At 36.1% G+C, this 16,247-nt stretch overlaps 1 non-coding gene across 1 annotated transcript; it reads left to right on the top strand.

Annotated features, from left to right (window-relative positions):
• The first annotated feature begins 5,816 nt into the window (after positions 1-5,816).
• On the top strand, positions 5,817-5,923 carry LOC120281530. The gene has a single exon (XR_005542670.1). It is a non-coding gene; the product is annotated as a small nucleolar RNA R71 (small nucleolar RNA).
• The last annotated feature ends 10,324 nt before the right edge of the window (positions 5,924-16,247 follow it).

Consider the following 16,247-nt stretch of genomic DNA (forward strand, 5'->3'; position numbering starts at 1 on the left):
AGTCGAGAGTATCCCTTTCCGCCGGGGCATAGTGTAATGGGCTAGTCACGGTTGACCTTAGGTTTGGGACCGTGTGTCTTTGGATCTCCACAACTCATTAAACTTTAATTAGAAGATATAATATTGGTCTTGCACTTGAAACAATGGTCCTAGGGTGACCATTGTCTGAGTACCCCATTTGACCATCAATTACTTCTCTTTCCTACTCTTTCTTGTTCCCCTTTCTCTTTTACTTTTCTTTGCATTAATATTTTGAAGCAACATTACAAATTAGTTTTCACTCTAGCTAAATAGCAACACTTGTGTTTCTAAACAACAATTCCCTGTGGATTTGACTACCCACTCACCAAGGTACTCTATTACTTCGACAACCGGTGCACTTGTGGTACACACACGCAAGGGGTGTGTCAAAGTGCAAGAAATCCGTAAATATAATACCCTTTTGTTCCATGATGGTCTCCAAGGTTCTGTCTTCCTTCTCCAAAGACCCCTCCGTCAAACCTAGGGCACACTCAGTAAATTGATGTCATTGGCAGATCCCCCAATAGCTTTCCTTGGAAGGAACCGATGTCAAACAGAATAGAAGTGATCTATTAACCAGCAAAAATTTCCTCAAAACCCTATCCAACCTCTCTCTAAAAGATAGGCAAAAAGATACAACAAAACCCTTCGAATAGGCTATTTAAACTCTAAAATCGAGTATCTACAGGGACACCCACACGGCCACCTACCCATGTGAAAATCCACAAGGGAAGACCACACGGTTATGTGAAAAATCCATATGGATGTGTGGATTTCCTACATACACCAAAACTACAACAGAAATTCCAAACTTCACTCTTCATTTCTTCTAAGGCCACACTATCGGGCACACGCCCATGTGGTAGGTCATGTGGCATTTCTTGACTTCTAAAACCATTTGGAGAGCTCTTGAAATCCTTGAACAAGTTGGAATATGAGCGCGTGACTGCCTTTGTGCCCTTCTAACTCACACATTGACTTGAACTCTTTAAAAGTTGGCACACAATCCCATGTGTATAAGCACGACTTATGTCTTGCTCATTAAATTGCACAAAAGAACTCTAGAAAGAACCTCGATGACATATTTTTGTTTTTTTATCCTCAATGTGCCTTTATAACCCTGAATGCACAAAAGAACACAAAATCACAAGAATGAGCCATTAAACCTGACAAAAGCAATGCTCAATGTAAGTAGAGAATACTAAAGAATATGTATATACAAGCACTCATCAAGTACAATATATAGCTAAACTGAAAATACAAAAGTGATGAAAGAAAATCAAAATGGCTGATGTCGACATGGAAAGGTTGGCTTGGTGTATGAGCGATGGAGGGCAGGTGGTGTCGGTGAAGCAAAAGGTGACTCCAGCTCCACTAGAGCTAAAAATTTTGGTGAAGTGGGCACCGAAGTGAATGAGGGGTCCTAACACTATAAATGCGCTAGGATGTGTCAGAGGTGACCCTCAATCCTCACCTGACCCTCCTCAAGAGGGGTTGGGTGCTCCTCAACAGCTTATAGTGATTGGAGTGGTGGTCGGGGGAGGATTAGCAGTGGCAGTGGTCTCCATAAGAGACTCCTCATCATTCTAAGACTCTAAGTCAGACCCGTAGACCACTCGACACTGCACATTATAGGGTGTGTCCCATCGCTTTATCATGCGCATTGCCTAGACCATGGTAACTCTGAGCAGCCACATGCCTCAACTCGCCATATACCTACACAACAGTTAGTTAGGCTTAATTTGCATGTAAGCCTGGTAATGTAAGGACCAAGAAATATGGTCGCCAGGCGGGGGTCCTATGCCTGGTGATGTAGCTGGCAAGCAAGGGCATAGTTGATGTGAATCGACTCCTGAGCTACCATGCTACAGAAGAAGTACAAGTTACGGAGGTTCAAGACTAGCGTGTTATCTCATCTCCCAGTCACTGTCCTAGATAGGACAACGTGAAGATACATGAAGGCTATACATCCAAGACAAACACCTTCGAGTTACCACATACATAAGTCTTGTGGCCTTGAAGGGTTTGGGTCCATACCTTATTAGCACTCAGGTGGACCGACAAGTTGACATAGAGCTGAATGTATAACTTTGTGCGATATACTTCACGTTAACAAGCCCCATTGTCACGGAGAACTCTGTGTATGACATCAAGTACTCCACTCATAACATCTAGAAGCTGATAGTCTCATGGTGACTGAGGCTAATGATCGTCAGGTCCAGCTCGAACGAACTCATCACCTCGAAGGTTAGCTCCCAATAGGTCGGCTATGGGATGCCGAAGAATAGCTTCCAACTCTGTACATAAATTAGATCTCATACCTTATAAATGAGACCTATCCTGTCCAGCGTCGGCTAGTCGATAACTCGATCCTCAACAAATTTCTTATCCAAGAGCTGCCTATAGCATGCCCTGTGATCGGGATCTCCAAATTAGGGTATCGCTGGATGAGAAGAAGACTCTCCAGTCTTTTTCTTCTTCTTTGCCTCTACCTGCGAATGGGTAGCTATTCTCTTCTGACCCAAAACCTGTAATTTAGAAAGAATATGAAAAATTAATCAATAGAATATTGAAAATACAATTCCGAAATGGACAACGGGTGCACAACGGGTACACCGTGGTGTTATGTGACCATAACTGTCTAAACAAGCCCTTGATCATGACCATTGCAATCCTCTTGTTTTACATAATGGGCACAAAATAACCCATTGTGTGATTCAACAGATCATATGTGCACTTCTCTCATGCCATCACAGGCGCACAACGACTACCTAATAACGGGCAGACCCCGTTGCCTGACATTGCCAAGGAAAGATGAGCAGGATAAAAGTCCACAACGGCCTCATAATGCATAATGCCCGTTGTGGCTCATCCGCCCCTGGTTTAGAATTTGAACACATCAGCCTTCACAACGGTTGTTCATCAAGCCTGCCTATAGTAAAAAAATTTTCATACAGGTTTTATTTTGATTAGTATTCAATATAAATCATTCACTAAACATTCCTATAGTTCATGCTATTTACACATCATAAAATCATGATTTAAATGGTTTTAAAAATTTCATACGAAATAAGCTGTGAAGAGAAGATTGTTCGGCAGTGAAAATCTAATGGGTCTAGTGCTATATGATTCAAGAATAGTTACTAAGCTCTCAGAAACAAATACGCTTGTCGGGAAGGGTTTCATTGGTGAGGTGGAAGAGAGAAAACAAAGGGTTGAGTGAGAAAAGCCAAGGGTCGGCCATCGGTAACCCTATATCCAAACAATGGCCAATGTTCATCAATTCAATTCCTTGAGCCACCATGGCCATTACGGGGCCATTACGGGGTTATTGTCAACTCAATTAGGTCTCAAAAAGTTCTAAGTATTAACAATGACCATTCTAGGGCTCGTTATGCTCACATAGGTCCACCACGGGCTTGGTATGGCTGTGCCAAAACTCTGAAAAGTCCAGAGAAATAGCATGCTTTGAGGAATAGCTATGATGAGTCACCACAATCATGACCACAGGCGTTGTAAGCCCATGACAGACTCACTTAAATTTTCCAGGAAACACAAACTCTCACCTATGCATCACAACAAGTGGATAATGGTGTACCATGCCCTTTGTGATGCAAACAGTGAAAAACTTAGGATTCCCCCTATGTAAAACGGTATAAAAATAATTCTTAACAATAAAAATAGACTCTACAAACAAAGTTTGCCCATAATACTCAATAAAAATGAGTCAACTTCGCACCATTCAATCAAGCATCACTCTTTATTCAATCACTAATTGATTAAAACTAAAAACTGAAATTAAATGAACTAAGCCATTAAAACTACGTGGGTTGCCTCACAAGAAGCACTTGTTTTATGTCATTAGCTTGATGTACCTGCTCTTACCTTAATATGACTTTGGTTTGCATGAAGTAAGTAGAGAGAGTGTTTCTTTGTTAACTACTTTCAAAGTGGTGGAGTTTATTACCTCAGTAGTGCATCCATCTTTATGTTCTACCTTCTCTATACCTTCTTTGTTGTTGTGGCTCTCACATTACTCCTCCTATTGCCCTTTTGAAGCTGTGGTTTCAATGGATGTGTTGGCTCTTCCTCAAACATCCCCTAGAAGTATTCATGAAGGGGTTCACCATGAACCCATCTTTCACAAAATCAAAAATAGAAAATTCAAGTTCATGTGCAAAGTAGCATTCATCATCTTGTTCTATAGAGTTTTTCATGGCACTTGGTAACTTGTACACCACTTCTTCATCTCCCACTTTCAATGTCATCTTCCCATCTCTTGAATTTATAAGAGCCCCAGATGTGGTTAAAAATGGTCATCCAAAGATAAGTAGGGTCTCTACATCCTTATCTATGTCAAGAATCACAAAATCCATGGGGAAGACAAGCTTTTCAAAAGTCACAAGTACATCTTCCACAATTCCCCACGGTCTTCTCACTAATCTATCGGCCAACTATAAAGTCATTCTTGTCAGCCTCAATTCTTCCAATTTGAGCTTCATATAAATGGTATATGGCATCATATTAATACTAGCCCCTGAATTAGCTAGTGCATTCTCTTCCGCAGCATCACCTAACAAACATGGGATCACAAAACTTTGATGATCTCTCAACTTCATCCGCATCTTTCTATCTAGAATGGCAGAACCATTCCCGTTTAGAGCTATTGTATGAATCTCTTCCAACTTTATCTTGTTGGTGAGAAAGTCCTTTAAAAATTTAGCTTATTTTGGCATCTGGGATAATGCTTCAGTAATGGGGATGTTTATGTGGAGCTACTTAAAGATAGTCATGAACTTCTTGAATTATACGTCCTCCTTATCGGCTTTCAATCTGGAAGGGTAAGAAACTCGGGCTCTATACCCCCAGAACTATTGGTCGAGCTAGTAATGACTCTTTAGGTTCTTGCTCAACTCTCTACTCATCCTCCTCAATGGTTTCCTATAAAGCACAAGGGTTTCCCTGTACAATTTTCATTTCTATCTCGACACTTAGACCCTGATGGGTTCTTGCCTCAATGATCTTACCACTACGAAGTAAGATGGTCTTAAGCTGCTCCCTCGAGTTTACTTCAATGTTGCTTGGGAGCTTACCTTAAGGTCTCTCTATACTAGCTCTTGCCAACTTTCTAACCTGATTCTCCAAGTTCTTGATTGAAGCTTGGATGTTTCTCAATGTAACACCAAACTCATCCATCCTAGCATCTTTGCTCATCATATACTTGGACAATATCTTTTATGGAGAACTTCTTCTCAAACTATTGTTGTTGTAACTGGTATTGGTAGTTCTATTACTGAGGTAACCTCTGCTAGTAACCTTCATTCCAAGAGAAGTTAGGATAACTTCTCCATCCTGGGTTGTAGGTATTGTTGTAAGGGTTATTCTAATTTCTATGACCTCTTCCAAATGTAATCAACCTACTCCACAGGAGCTACTGCTGAACTCACTAGTGGATACTGAGTTGCCTCATGTCCTCCTTTATAAGTCTCACAAAACATTACGGTCCTGGAATTCAAACTGACACCCTGAACATTGCTCATGAGTAGATCAAACTTCTGTATGAGCACATCCACTCTGCCAAAGCGGTATCTATGTCTATCTCATGTAACTCGGCCACCTTTAGTTGGCTATCTCTTGAATTCCAATGTAACTCATTGTTAGCCATATCCTTAAACAACTATTTTGCCTCTTTAGGGTACTTGTTGCTCAATGACCCATATGTTGCGGTGTCAATAATCTGCTTGGTCTGGTAGTTCAGTCCATTGTATAGAATCCGCAATTTCATCCACGAACTGAACCCATGATGTGGGCACCGGCTAAGAAGGTCCTTCAATTGTTCATGTACCTCAAATAGTGTTTGAGACTTTTCTTGCTTAAATGCTAAGATCTCTTGTATGATCTTTGTTGCTTTGCTTGGTGGAAAGTAATATCCAAGGGATTTTTCCACCAAGTCATTCCATGTGTTGATCGACCCTGGTGCTAGAGAAGTAAGCCACCGGTATGCCGAACCTCTAAAACTAAATGGAAAGAGTCATAGTCTAATTGCTTCATATATAACTGTGCCCATCTAAAATGTTGAATACATTTGGGTCTTCATCTGCTAGGCTGTCAAACTGACTGGTGTTCTAAATCATCCCAATAGTCCTAGCATTGATTTCGAAATCGTTAGCTACCACTGCTAGAGCTTGAACACTGAACTCTTCTCCTATAAACTGGGGACTCTCATCTCTGAAAGTATTCTCCTTGGTTTAGCCATGGTAATAGATTCTCTGTCAACATTATCACTGTCTGCTTCAACAACTGCCTTACTCCGGAGCTTTTTTAAAAGTGTTATCTCGACCTCACTATCTTCTTCGACTAGATTAGTAGGATTAGCTTTGGTAAAGAAAAATCACCTACAGAAGAAAATAGTGGGAATGAGATGTTAAAATAGTATTAGAATGAGTAAAATAATGCCCAAAAGAATAATTAGCTAGAAAACTAAGCTATAAGTTTTCATAGAATCACTCGATTAGGCACTCCTGGTAAGGACGCCAAAAACTTGATGGACTTCTAAGGTGTGTGAATATATGAATATAAATATTCAAATAATATTACAATGAATCCATGAATACGACAAATATACTGGTCGTCAAGTAATACCTCGTGGGCGAGCACAAGGGTTGTATTTTCCCAGTAATGGTGAGATGCTTTTATTACTTCCTTTTCACTTAATCAATAGCATAAATGTTTATGTTGTCTCTTAATCAATAGCCTAAATCTTATATTCTAAAGCTCGTGGTTTTCTCCAAGTAAGTAAACCACATATAAATCTGTATATATATGTATATAATGGTTTACATAATTATTTAATTATTTTGGGTTTTACTGTTTAGAAAAAAAAAGAAAAACTATTCCTATATTATTCACAAATTTATGTTCTAACTTTTGTGGTTATGATGACCATCACTTTCAAAATTTAGTAATATTTATTAATTTGTTTATTTGATTATTGATATTTTGCCTATTTAGGGATTTTATGTTGGTTCATTTAGTTATTTTTTATTTTTTATTATTATATTAGGAAAATTCATGATACCTTTTTCTGAGTTAGTTTATTTATTTTATTTATGTTTATTTGTATTTTTCTTAAATTCTTGGATTCTGAGTTAGTTTATTGATTTAATTTATGATTATTTACATTTCTTTGAATTGTTGGAAATTATAGATACCTATTTATATTGTTTCAAGATTTAATTATATTTTTGAATTGAGTGAATTATTTGGTTATAAGATAATTTATTATTTTGATATACAAAAATGGGATCACTCGAATACGGAAAATTTTGCTTGACATATTTCTTTGCACTTTTTTCGTCTTGACTTTGATAAATGTTATTTTACGAACATTAAATACTTTGACATAGAAATTTAGTCCCCAATTAGCTTTGCAATAACATTGTCACTGGGGTTAAACACTAACCTTGTCAACACGTACTTTTGACATAAAAACTATAGTTTCACACCGTTCCATCGGTAAAGAATAACGAATTCTGACATTCTGCCTCGGGTCACCTTGGGTAAACATATGAGCTCTGAAATTTGACTTGGTTCACTGAGTTTAAACAAATGAATTTTGATGTTTTGTTTTGCCATTAGTTATTTGGGGGACTTATATGCTTGTCCTTTTGATAAATTATATACGTTTTGAATTATTCTGATTTCTAGGTTTTATTCTATTTATTGTGCAATGTCGCATCTGAGTGTGTTTTTGAAATTATTAAATTTTATGTGATCCCTATTATTTAGTGGTTGCTTACTGGGCTGCCAAGTTCATTGAGTTGTTCTCTTTCCCTTTCAGATCAAGAGTAGAATTGAGTGGTAAATAGCTTAGCGGAGTCATTAAGAAAGTTGTCGTCTAGTTGTTATCAAGTTAATAAACTCCCTTTTGTGGTGGACTTAACTCTTCTTGTTTTTCTTTAATGGTTATGTCAGATAGTATTATGTGATTTCGTTATATTTCGAACATTGTAGTTTCCTTTGCTTTTGAAATTTAGTGTCTATGTTAGATGTTGTTCTTTCAAGTGTGAGACTGGTTTTGAGGCCTTGCATGCCTACTTGGTTACAGCCTTATAGGTATGCCGCCGTTTGTCAACGCTTTGCGTTCAGGGCGTGACAGTGCTTATTAAATTAGAAAACTTTTTTTTAATGAGAAGTAGGGGATAAATTTTGCAAAAATCTTGCAAGTTTCACAATCATTTTATAACTCCTTAGATCTTTCGTCTCTAATGCTAGATTGTATTAATGTCCTCAAGTACAATACCAATCTAATATATATTTGTTTTATGAAGCATTATGGTGTTTTTTACTAACCACTTTTGTTGCACTACAGTCTGGACTTTCTACAAAGGCTTTAATTCGTTGCATTTTATTATCTCAGCCAATTATTTATTTACTTAGTTATTTATTTGAAGAGGAGTTTACAATTGTTTAACATGATTCTCATTTGAAAATTAAACTTCCATCAGGTTGGCTGTGGTGTCAATAGCTGGACTCACTACAAAAGGCCTGAAATACGATAAAGTTGTTGTTCAATCAGCTGACCTTTTCACCCTTTAGGTATTGAATAAATATGCTATGGATCAGTCTATTTATTCATAAGGATGTGATTGCATCATGGGAAAAAAATTCAGAAATTAAAAGAGCAAAGAAGGATATGTAAGCGGCAGTAAAAAAACTATATTGGTGATATTCCTTTTCTTTTCCTTTATTTCTCTTCAATCCAAAAACATCTATAGGTTCCTCATTTTCCCAACTTCCAAGTATTTCATAACCATTTCTTTCAGAGATTTGTCAATAGGAGCAAGCCACAGATCAACAAAAAGCAACAATAAAACCTAACCAAATGGGCTATAAGTTCCTAGTCCCTTACAAGCTATATCTCAACAGTTCAAAACCACTATTTCTCTTCTAAACATTGATTTTTGTTGTTGTTGTGATATTGTTATTATTAATTCAATGTTTTAATTGTTTTAGTTTGAAAATTCATGACAGTATAAGGAACATGGAGAGAATTTTGTTGACATGTTAGATGGGATTTTCTCATTTGTGCTTTTGGATACAAGAGACAAAAGCTTCATTGTTACCGGAGAAGCCATTGGTGTGACATCCCTCTACATTGGATGGAGTCTTGATGGTATATATATATATATATATATAATCCAATCTAAATTTCTTTTTGTATAGTTGTTTGGATGTTTCATTTTTTAATTTTTCTATATAGGTTTTTTTGGATATCATGAGGAGTGAAAGGATTAATTAAAAGTTGTGAATATTTTGAGACATGTCCACCTGTACATCTCTATTTGAGCAAAGAAGGTGGATTTAAGAGAGGATATAACCATCTGTGGTACTCAAAGCCAATTCTTTCTACTCTTTATGATTTGCAGGTACTGAAAAAGGCTTTTGAGGATGTAAGCTAAGAAGATCACTGAAGCACTTAAAACTTTGGAAGAATTGAGAATTTGAGTTCATAGTTGAATATTATTATATTCTTCATTTTGTTTAGGCTGTGATTAAGAGTCTCATGAGTGATGTTTCATTTGTAGTTTTATTGTCTGGTGGTTTTGATTCATCCTTTAGTAGTTCATGTGTGTGTTTTTTCTTATAATATGTATACTAATCTGTGGGCTCCTTCCTTTTCACCCGGCCTTTAATTAGGATTGATTGGTTAAAAATCATGGATCACAAATCAAATTTTAATTATTTTCATATTTCAAATTATTTCAGGTTCATCATTTCTATTAGGGGCAAGCCCCTAATATTAATTACCCTAGACAATGTTGTGGGAACCTCCGATTAAGAAACAAGAGTGAACGAGAAGTGACTGAGCAAACATAAAATTTAATAATAATTTTTTTATTAATTTCAAAGATGCATATGAACACATGATCATGGGCGAGAATATGAAAGTATTAAGAGAGCTATTTTTTATCATGTTGTTCAAACTTTTTTTTTTGACTTAACTGACGCTCTGGACTCCTTTACTAAAAGTATGTCCGAAGACCCTTTTAGCTATGTGACCCTGGTCCTCTTCGATTTCTTCTTTTTTATGTGGGTTTGTATCTTGACATATTGCTTAGCTCTCAAGCTGCGGCCACTCTGCATTTATGAGTTGCCTACTTGGTCATCTTTGTTTCTTTTATCACTGGAAACTTTGGCTCTTTGTGCTTATGAAATCTTCAGCTTTCTGACTTGTGAAACTCCTTATGTCTTTGACTTCTTTGTGTCTTAAGACTTCAAAGTTGCATTTGTCATTTATATGATAGTTTGGTCTTGACTCTTTGATGCTCTTGAGCCTTGACCATCAAATCTTCAAGTCGTGGCCTTCAGCATGATTTGGGTCATTAACTTGACAATATCAACTGAGCTCTTCAATTCATCCTTGCTAATGAGACCTCATAATGGGTTTCAAGAGAATTGTTTTTGTTAACACTTTTTTTTTTTAATCCAATGAGTGTTAAAGAGAGATTTATTTTTGAAAATTTTTATTTGCTCTTCCTCTTACTCCAATAAGTGTCAAAGAGTGATTTTGTTTTTGTGAAATTTTCATTTACTCTTCCTTTCACTCCAATGAGTGTCAAAAGGCCTCAAAGTGAGTTCATAGAATTTTTTTATCTCTACCCTCGAGAGTGTTAAGACCTCAAGGTGGGTTTTGGAGAAATTTTATAAAGATTTCTTTTTACTCCCAAGAGTGTCAAGACCTCAAGGTGGGCTTTAGAGAGATTTTATAAAAAAAATTCTTTTTACCCCCAAGAGTGTCAAGACCTCAAGGTGGGTGTCAGATAAATTTCATAAAAAATTTCTTTTTACCCCCAATAGTGTCAAGACCTCAAGTTGGTTGTTAGAGAAATTTTATAATTTCTTTTTACCACCAAGAATGTCAAGACCTCAAGGGGTTTGTTAGAGAAATTTTATAATTTCTTTTTACCCCCAAGAGTGTCAAGACCTCAAGGTGGGTTTTAGAGAGATTTTATAAAAAATTTCTTTTTACCCCCAAGAGTGTCAAGATCTCAAGGTGGGTGTTAGAGAAATTTTACAAAGAATTTTTCCTTACCCCACCCAAGAGTGTCAAGACCTCAAGGTGGAGTTAGAGAAATTTCATGAGAATTTCTCCTTACCCCAAGAGTGTCTAGACCTCAAGGTAGAATTAGAGAAATTTTATGAAAATTTCTCCTTACCCCAAGAGTGTCTAGACCTCAAGGTGGAGTTAGAGAAATGCTCATGGGATCTTTTCAGGAGGAGACCCTGCAAAGAAATTTACCAAAATACCCCACTCCAATAAATTCATCCATCATTTTTTTACCCATCCTTCATATCTATTTTTTCCCTTAATCTTTCTTCATTTTCTTTCCCTTTTTTTCATCCTTCATTTTTCCCTATCTTCTCTTTTTACTTAACCTTCATTTTTTTTTCTCTCTTTTTTTTTCATCCTTCATTTTTTCCCCTTTCTCCCTCTTCTCTTTTTTTTTCACTCATCCTTCATTTTTTCATCTTTTATTTTTATTTTGTTATCACGTTTTACCAAAAATGCTCCTCACAAAGAAACTCATCAATCATTTTTTTACTCTCAAACTAAAAAAAAAAAAATTCCAAGAAGGGGCCTATGAAAAGTACAAAAATGCCGTCACTAATAAACTCATCACTCATTTTTCCTCTCAAACTAACAAAAAATTCCAAGAGGGATCCTGTGAAAAGTACAAAAATATCCCCACACATCAAGTCATTACTTTCTCCCGATTTCATATTATAGCATCCCATGTCATTTTTTCACATCAGCCCCTATTTTTTCTTTTCTTTTTTTTATACGAAAGTTCAAGATTTATTCAATGAGATCCTTCAAAACTTCACTTTTTTCATATTTCTCCCCCTTTTCTTTATGCAAAAATCCATCTTTGATAACTTTTGCAAATGAACCCCGATTTCCTACACTTTTTTTTTGTTTTTTTTGTTTTTTGCACTTCAGCCATCGAACTATATATATATATATATATATATATATATATATATATATATATATATTCTTTCCCTCTTCTTTTTTTTTCCTAAACTTTCAATCATATATTCTACCAATAAATCTATGATTGTCATACATGAGGCTCGAAGATCCTAGGGTAAACCTGTAAACTATGTAAAAGAAAATAGACTCTCTTATCATTATACCACATCATTTTCGCTTAATTCCCATACATGAAAGAGTTGTGTAAAGTTAGATTTAGGTTTTGTGAATGCAAATCAAGCAAAGAGAGAAAGTATAAAGGCACCTGTATGCACATAGGAAAGAGAAATAAAATGTGCAAACACTGTAAAAGGCACAATAAATTGTATTACATACAAATCAGAGAGCAAAACGTGGCATGGTATGCATGCTAATCAGGGATCGACTAATGGCAATGATTGAATGTAAAAGAAAGAAGCGGGTCTCACAAGATTCATGGTTCATTTCACATTCAGATGATGGCTATATGAGACTTGGGCAAGGATCTTTCATGCATTCATGCTAACAATGTTTCATGAACCAATGCATGACCTGGCATGGATCCAAAAAAAAAAAAAAGAATGAACAAGATCCACTCAAGGTTGCACTCATAGCCCATTATGATCATCCATACATGTTACATAGTTTTATAAAACCATGTAATAAACAACATCTTGCCATATCGCATAGAGAAAATTGTACCTCCTTCTTAATTTTTCCCCCAAGACTAATCAGCTACTTCTCGTCTCCTCCACTGCGTGCTTTATCAACCGCCTCTCTCTCTTCTGATCTTGTTTTGTCTTTCTTGCCGTCTCCTCCCCTCTTTGTTCTCCTTTCTTTTTTCTTCAATCTCCTTCTTAGTTATGTCTCCCTCTTTTTTTCTTCACCCAAAAACTCTCTCTCTTTTATTTTTTGTTCCTAACTTTTTCTTCCACCTCTCTGAAGCCTCTTCTTCTTCTTTTCTTTCTTTTTTCTTCCAAAGCTCTCTGTTCTTTTTTTCTCCCTTTTTCTTCTCTTTTTCCTATCTTTTTTTATCTATTCCACAATATCGCCAACTCCCCGTCTGATGGGAGATTTTATTTTCAAATTTTCAATTCAAATTTTTTTAAAATTTTTAACCTTTTTCTTTGAATTTTTGGATTTCAAATTTTTTTTATTTATATTAAAAGAATCATACATTCTTCTTTTTTTTGGATATTTCCCCATGTGACAATTGGTGGCGTGACATTTTTTTTCATTTTGGCCCTACTATATCTTTTTATTTGATTCTTCTTTTTTCTTTCTTTCTTTTTCTTTAATTGATATTTTTATTCAAAGTCTATACAAACAAATGCCCCCCTCGTAACTTCCTTACACACAATAATTGTGGGAGGAAGGTACGAGCGATCGACCCCAAGATCTGCAATGTGTGTAGGCATTCGAAGTGTTTTTTTTAACCATCTGATCATCAACTTAAAAATCAACAATGGAGACCACAATAATTAACAAAATCTGATTTAAATTTATGAATTTTTTGTGAGAGGTAAATGAATCTTAAACTTAATCACCACTGTCCGTATTGAAGATGAAAACATCATGAGCATGTAAAAATATTTCCAAAAAGATCCCAGAATGTCTAACCATTCGATCATCAACTTGATGACAAATAATTTCCATGATGATTATCATTGGATTTCACTACTGAGTCATGAATTTGTTTTGAAATTTTCTGAACTTAAAACATAATAATAACCATTCATATGAAACATCATGATGTCTAAAAGTTTTAACAAAATTTCCAGGTTAATCAGATAATTTATCACAGTCCGATTAAGATTTGACCAACTCTGGTTAGTGGAAGAGAAATTTTCTGAATATTAGCTTGAAGTTTAACTTTCTTTGAAAATCATAAGAACTACAAATTTAATGTCAACCGTTCATATTAACTATTGTCATGTGTTTGTACTATAGTTAAAATTTCATGATGATCAGAGCTGATCTGAATACCCGATGAGCTACTTGATCAAAACATCACTTTTATGGAAAAACAACAGATTTTGCCTTCAAAATTCATCATTTCCTTAATTGTTCTTCTTTTTTTCCCGATTTTTTTTGTTTTATTTTTTGATCTTTTTTCGGTTTTTTTCTTTCTCGTTCAACCTTTTTTTCTTGTAGTTTCTTATAAGATTTCCATGTAGTCTCTTAGAACGAAATTTATAAGAATCATTTCAAAATTCATGGAATCATATCTTTATTCAATTTGAAAAAGAAAACAACATGATAGAATTTATGTTTTGCCCCAAGAAGCATATATCATGCTTAACAAACTTGTTTAAACAAGAGCACTAGATATTCAGTCATAGGCAAACCCAAGTTTTTTTTTCTTCTTCTTTTTTTTTTTTTCTTCTTTTTTTTCACATTTTAATATCATGGATTACATGTACATCATTGATAATATTTTTTTAAGAAGCGTGCATTGATGGGCAGCATAGGTCTCTTCCATCGGTGTTGACTAGATGATAAGTTCCACCTTCGTAGACGACCTTTATAATATACGAGCCTTCCCAATTTGACTTGAACTTGGCTCTAGCATTCTTGTTGGTGATGATTGGTCTTATTAACACCCACACCATCTCTTCTTTCTCAAAAGTTTGAATGCGAACCATCTTATTGTAAGCTCGAGCAATCCTTGCTTTGTAGACTTCAAGATTTTGTTGAGCCTCTATTCTCCTTTCATCTAAGGAGTCAAGCTCATCCAAACGGAAGCGAACCCTGTCTTCATTTCTGAGTTCATTTTGTAAAGCAATTCTTAGAGATGGAATGTGGACTTTAAGCGGTAGAACAGCTTCTTTACCAAAGACCAATGAGTGCTGTGTTGATTGAGTTGGTATTTGATATGTTGTCCTTTACGCCAATAAAACTTCAGGAACCTTTTTGTGCCAATCCTTTTGACTTTTTGAAACTGCTTTCTTCAATAACTTGGATAATATTTTGTTCAATGCTTCCGTGAAACCATTTGCTCTAGCATTATAGATAAAGGAATACCTCCAATCTATATTATGATGCTAAGCAAACCTTCCAACCTTGAAGCTTTTGAATGCTCGCCTGTTATCAGAGATGATCCTTCGAGGTGTTCCATATTTATATAGCACATGGTCTTTGAAGAATTTGATGATGTTTCTGCATTTACTTCCTTTAAAGGAATGGCTTCCACCCATCATGAAAAATAGTCAGTGCCAGCTAATATAAAGTGATGCCCTCTTGATGATGGAGGCTCAATAGGGCCTATCACATCAGTCTCCCACATCTCGAAAAGCCATGAAGAGATTTTAGGATGCAAAGGGTTGGGATGTTAATGAATGAAATCCTTATGAGCTTGGCATAGTTTGCACTGCCTTGTATATTGTAGGCAATCATTAATCATGCTTGGCCAATAGTACCCAATATGTTTGATCTTCAACCGCATATTAGGGTCTTGACTGGTGAGCTCCGCAAACACAAAAATGGATTTCATGCATGACTTCTTCAGACTCTTTCTTCGAGAGACATCTTAGTAGGAGATGATCATATGATCTTCGATAGAGTAAACCTCATCGCCATTTCTTTAACTGCGTCGCCAGAGACTTTTGATCTGGGAGTTCACCATACCTCAAGTATTGAATGAAAGGCTTCCTCCAATCGTTTTCGGCCACTGTTAGAACTTCTTCTTTTATGAGCTGTTTGATAAATGCTTGTGTATAAGTAATACAAAATATTCTTTTCTTACATTGAGCAATACTTTTATCATATTTTATCTCTTATTGTGTTTATTTGTGTTCTTTTGTGCATGTAGGGTTGTGGAGACAAAGTTGGATGAAAGAAAGCAAAAGTAGATTGTGGACGTGATTGTGATGAAGTTCTTGGATCAAACAAAGGTAAAGACACAAGTTATGCTCAAAGACATGTGGGTGTGTGCCAACCTGCATTGTGCTCAAGAGAACACACAAAGTGGAGGGGCTCAAAGGCAATCACACTCATTTGTTCCGACTCGTGCAACATTAGCAAGAGCTCCGTCAATGTGGTTTCATTGAAGATATGACGCGATCTACCGCATGAATGTGTGCCCATTCATGTGGCATCGATGAAAAGAGTGGATTGGGGAGTATCTCGGTAAAGCATTGTAGCATTTTACTATAGCAAAAATGCAGTACAATCACTGTAGCAGTTACTGTTCACAGAGCGCAGGAAATGA

This window comes from Dioscorea cayenensis, chromosome 17, assembly GCF_009730915.1.
Source record: "Dioscorea cayenensis subsp. rotundata cultivar TDr96_F1 chromosome 17, TDr96_F1_v2_PseudoChromosome.rev07_lg8_w22 25.fasta, whole genome shotgun sequence".
NCBI lineage: Eukaryota > Viridiplantae > Streptophyta > Magnoliopsida > Dioscoreales > Dioscoreaceae > Dioscorea > Dioscorea cayenensis.